The sequence below is a fragment of the Equus quagga genome, chromosome 13 (genome assembly GCF_021613505.1).
Source record: "Equus quagga isolate Etosha38 chromosome 13, UCLA_HA_Equagga_1.0, whole genome shotgun sequence".
In the NCBI taxonomy this organism is placed as follows: Eukaryota; Metazoa; Chordata; class Mammalia; order Perissodactyla; family Equidae; genus Equus; species Equus quagga.
The window spans coordinates 59,251,073-59,257,154 of record NC_060279.1 but is presented as its reverse complement, the minus strand read 5'-3'; positions in this window follow the sequence as shown (position 1 = coordinate 59,257,154).

Genomic DNA, 6,082 nt, shown 5'->3' with positions numbered 1-6,082 from the left:
GTGGCTACCATGTTTTGCGGTGAATTTATTGGAATGTCTCTGTTTTTTCCCCAACTTTTTTAGAGTATGTATGTATGGTGACCAATTTGGGGCTTCGTGGCTCTGCCAAACGAAGAGGACTCGATCAGACACCGCATCTCAACTCTGGCATTTATCTGACTTATGTTCTTTATAAAGAATAAAACATATACTGGCTCTAAATATACTCTACACATCCACTTGGTGGATGTCTGGGACCATAGGACTGAGAAGATTTTTCTAAATGGAAGTGTGCTCCTATTTATGTTCTTTGACCTTCAAATAATAGAAGCTTCTCATTCTAGAGGAAGATTACATAGAAGTATAGTAAATGTGGAGGGTAGGTAGCTCTGGTGGTGCAGTGGTTAGGATTCACTGTTCTCACCGCTGTGGCCTGGGTTGGTTTCCTGGTGAGGGAACCACAGCATCACCCGCGCGTTGTCATACTGTGGTGGCTGCATCTTACTGTAACGCCGAAAGCTATACCACCGGTATTTCAAATACCAGCAGGGTCACGCATGGTGGACAGTTTTCAGCAGAGCTTCCAAACTAAGACAGACTAGGAAGAAGGACCTAGCCACCCACTTCCCAGAAATTTGGCTGTGAAAACCCTATGAATAGCAATGGAACATTGTCTAATGCAGCGCCAGAAGGTGAGAGGATGGAGCAAAAAGATCAGGCAGGGTTCTGCTCTGCTGTAAGCAGGGGCGCTAGGGGTCAGAATCAACTTGATGGCACTAACAACAAACAGGTGGAGAGTAGGAGAGGCAGGAATGTGTAGAGGTGAGTTATAGTCACAGGAAGCAAACACTTTGGGCATGTAAACAGAAGACGATCCCTTCTTTTCCAAGGCAAATGTCTCAACAAAGAATGGCTATCATCAGCTTACTGAAATGTAAAAATGCCAAAGTTGCCTTCACAATATTTGGAGCCATAGAAGAGCAAGTAAGAAGATCCCTTTTAGATCATTAAGTCTAATGACCAAATGAGGCCTATAATGGACAAATGACCTTCCCCAGGCCATACTATAAGTTTACAGTAAACAGAAGACTAAAGCACTGAATTCTTAGCGCTTTCATTTCATGTTTTGTTTCTTTGTTTATTCATCTGTGTTTCAGGCACTGTGTTAGAATTTGAGATTCAAGGATAAGTGAAAACAGATATGACCTCTGTTCTAGTGATCTCTAGTCTGTTGTAGGAGCCAGACAGTAATGAAATAATTACGGAAATAAAAAAGGTGAATTGTACAGAATGACAATGAAGAAAAGTGTAAAGAGAGAAGGTCAAGAATGGAATAATTCATTTTTTCAGGCACATAAAAGGATAAGTGTATAATAATGAAAAAGCTTGTTTTATTGTCCTAGGCTTTCTTGCAGGCATCATTTAAGATGCATCTCAGAGGTAAGCCCTTCCAAGGAGCCTTCTGTGACTCTCCCAAAGTGATTCAAGGACATTTTCAATTATCCTGTTTGCATTATCTCCTCCACTACCAGTTTAGATTGAAGTGATCTGCTTTTCCCATTAAATCATAAGCTCATTAATGACAAATGATTGGATCTTGTCCTATTATTTGATCTTTACACTGTACCTGGATCATATTTTTATGTTCAGGTAGGAAGAAAACAAAGAATAAAGACGAGTAGGACAGGAAGAAGAGAAAGTCATTCGAAGCAGACACTTCCTGAGGTCCACAACACATTCCTTGGCCCATCTAGTTTCAGCACAGTTGTGCTGGACAGCATTTTACAAACTTCTGGCACCCCTTCTCAGGGGACCCTGTGGCAGCTCTTAGGCTCTCTCCAATGTTAAGTGACTGCTTTGGCGGCACAGGCACAGTCTGACTGTGTGGGAGGAAGAGAGCTTACTTATCTCATTAGGGGTAAGCCTTGACCAATAAGCTAGAGGACTTACTGGCTAAATGCTCCATATTCTGATCATTTGAAGGAATATGTTTGTGAGACCTTCTACATTGTTCCATAGAGAGTCAGGAAAAGGATTGAGTCTCAGATTTCTTGATGATAAATTGTTCAATAATGTACCCTTTACTGGCTTTCTTCCTTCCATTGATCAGTCTCTCTCCCTTCACTCTTCTTCCTGAGATAACGTTCCAAAAACACCTACTTGCGCTCAAGTCTGTGTCTCAGGCACTGGGAGGGGGAAAGAAGCAAAATAAAATAAAGTTTTTCTTTTTAAAGATTGGCACCTGAGCTAACGTCTGTTGCCAATCTTCTTCTTTTTCTTCTTCTTCTTCTTCTTTTTAATTCTTCTCCCAAAGCCCTTTAGTACATAGTTGTATGTTTTAGTTGTGGTCCTTCTGGTTGTGCTATATGGGACGCTGCCACAGCATGGCCTGATGAGTGGTTCCGTGTCCACACCCAGGATCCGAACCAGCAAAACCCTGCCGAAGTGGAGTGCGTGAACTTAACCACTCGACCACGGGGCCGGCCCCAAAATAAGATAAAGTTTTAAGTGAGAAGAGGCAATAATTAATATCAGATCCTGCGGAGGGTTCAAGTAAGTCTATTATTAAGAAAATAATTAACATTGGTTGGACTCTAATGATATTCAAGAAAGCAGGTTAAATTGAATTGCTGAGGGATTATAACAGGGTATAGAATGAGATATAAGAAAGTACATATAATTAGAGTTTCCTATTAGTTCTCAATCTTGACTGAGCCAAAATATTATGAAGGCTTAAAACTTGTTGATATTCCAGACCTTCAGATGAGAATTTTCTGGGGTAGGTATCTGGCATATACATCTTAAAGCAAAACAAAAACAAACAAATGAACATTTCCGTAAGAGATTTTCATGTGCAATAGGATTAATAACCACTTGGGTGGCTATTCTTAAACAAAAAGTTCTTGAGAGAAATATACTAGATGTTCACAAAGCAGCATGGGTAGATCTTAAAACCGTAATACTAAGAAAAAAATTTTTTAAAGTAAGATCTATAGTTAGACACTATTTATGTAAATTAAAAAATATATATACAAAAACAATTTTAACAAGTATACATTAAAAAAGATACACACTAAAATTTTAGAATCACTGTCAATAGAAAAGAAGGAGGATGTGAGTGGAGAAAGAGCAGAAAAGGAAATCGATCAAATCAGATAGGCGGACTTGCCCAGACAATTGTGTACCAAGACCTAACCAGTATTATTAACTCATTCTTTTATATCAAAACTCCCTTCCCAAAAATATTTGTTGAAATCTGGAAATATATACTTAACATAGGTTATGTTAGTTCAAGGACGTGTGGCTATGTGTGCATACACTGTCACATGCACACTAAAAGAGGGGAATTGAAAACCCACAGCCCAATGGGCTGTCATGGCTAAATGACCATTGTCAATAATCAATAATCAACATAAAACTTCTTCATCTCCTGGATATATAAGGGAATCACTTATGTTGACGATAAGTCCACGCTCATCTGTGAAGTAAACCATGGGTAGCCAAAGCTAATGCAGAACCAAGACTAAACAGATAAGAAAAGATGATAAGATAAGATAAACCAAGTGAGGACACCTCTGCAGCAAATATCTGAGATTGCAACTATGTGGAAGGAGGGACGTGATGGAATACACTGTTCTGCATGGGAGGTTTCCAGGAGGAGACAGCACTGTCCACTGTATAGGATACTGATATATATGCCCATGTGCTTGATCATATTATCTACTCAAAGTTTATAATCTTTTTCTTCCTTCCCCCAGCTCAAGGAGTTAGAGAGTTTTACGTTTGATTGGAAAAATTTATTGCGGTATCTGACAACTTATTTGGCTTTCTACCTACTCTATGAATAATTATTTTTTAACAATATAATCTTTTTCCTGTTGAAAACTGAAGAATACAATTACCAAAGTGAAAATCTCTTGAATGTCTCAACGAGCTATGAATAGCTATAGAAAGATAAAAATGGTAAAGATGGCTATATATTTTCAGAAAAAGGTTTTCACACACGGAATTATAGATATATGTAGTTAAATATGTAGGTAACTCCTCTCAGTTCATTAGACTATTCTCTTTTCCTTGGCTTTGGATAATAGTTTATATAAGACATTTTTAAAATAGAAAAGGGATATAGTAAGTTTAAATATTAATTAATTTATTTGGACTCGGTTTCAATTTATAGCATTAGAGGTCACATTCTTAAACTTATCATCTCCAAATTTTTAAATATTTTCAACCATTTACAAATGGTTTCAGAAGAATGCCTGTCATTGTGGTTGTGTCTTCTTAGAAAGAGTATACATTCAAAAGTGTTTAGTTACCCAGATCCTCAATTAAGGCTCCAAATACTGGTTTAATACTTTTTCCCAGTCTCAGAATAGTATTGAGTACTAATGTGAAATTATCTGGCACCAAATTCTAACAAATAAAAATAAGATGATTTCCATAGATGCAGCTAGTTTTTTACCAAGGGAATTTCCAAGAAATATGATGACATGCTAACTTTGTTGTAAAGTTACTTCTGATTTTAACTACATAGGGGAGGAAGACATTTCCTTTACCCACTCTGGGTCCTTCTAGCCAGAAAGTGAATTAAATTCACATGAGACGGAATAACAGGAGAAAATTAAACAAAGCTTTATAGCATGTATACGTGAGAGAGGCTCAGGCAAACTGAGCAACTCAGCCAACTGGCCAAGGCTACCTATTTAAGTATCTCCAGCTACAGACAAAGAAGACGTTTAGGGTAGTGGTTTGGGTCTTCAAAGGGGAGGAAGGCAACCCACATGGAAATGGAAAAGCAAATGTTTGGTAAATAGAACTTTGATTAGAGTGGGCTTAGTAAGGATCCTCCCCGTCTACCGGAACCCAAAGTTATCTATGGTGATGACCTGTCCTGGTGACAGGCCTTTATTTTAAATTTGTTTTAGGCAGTTAGGGGGGAAAGGTCGAATGTTCTTGTTGAGTCTGAGCCTTTATTATCTTCAGCTCGAAATAGTCTGCATACTAGAGTGGTGCATCTTGGGGCAGCCTGCCCTGAACCCCGTTAACTAGAATGACATAATAAAATATACAATATTAAATGACATAGTTCAATCAAGGAAGAATTGGTTGCTTGGAAATATTTTGTTTTGAGCCTCATTCTGTTACTAATTCAATTGTGTTAGAGTCGACCCTGTACAGTATTCCAGTACCAAGTCTAAGATCAAGATGTACACTGTCAATTTCTTAGGAACTTTGTAACATCCAAGGACAATACAGTAACATAAGCTGTGCATTACAGTTCACAGAAAGTCTCGTCTTCCTGCAGTTGCCATAACACTGAGGGGGGAAAACAGTACCACCTCAGTTGCAAGGAAAGCAGGTTTCCATGCATAGCTTAACATTAAGCAGAGCCATGTGTGGAATTCTGCTGAGAAAGCAAAAAAGAAGTGACTGTGAAATATGCTGATTTGGCTACAAAGTAGTTGGGTCAAGTTTCACATGCTCAACAGCTTCAGTTAGTCAAGAACTTCCACTTATAACTCCTCCACAACTTATTATCCTGTGACTCATCAACCAGGGAAGAAATGTCTCAGACTAGGAAATTTAGCGAGGCTATGGTTCACGGAAGCTACTTAACCTTTCTATGGCTTAGATTTCTCATCTGAGAAAAACGCCTCATATGATAATGGTCAGGATTGGATGAGATGGAGCCTCAGAAACACTTAGAAGAAAGCTCTGCACATGGTGAATGTTCAACAAATGTTAGCAATTAGTATTCAAATATTTAAAAGTAAATAGATAAGAGCCTAGAATCTGCAGATACATTTGGGACACACTAGGGCTAAGTTTGCAAATTTCATCAATCACCAGCAAATAGGAAAAATAAACTTCTGTATTAAAATTTCCATTTCCTTTAAATCTCTATATAGTTCATTCTAGCACTGATTAAAAGAAACCCAGAATAATTTTGAGGTTGTCAGACTGGAGTAAATGAGCGAGGAAGCTATATTCATTCTAAACTGATGGTGAATATACCTATCTTTCTGATTTTATAAACTGACACTGAGTATCTGTTATTCATTAGACTATTCTTGGATATTCCATTATTTAGAAAGACAGATGA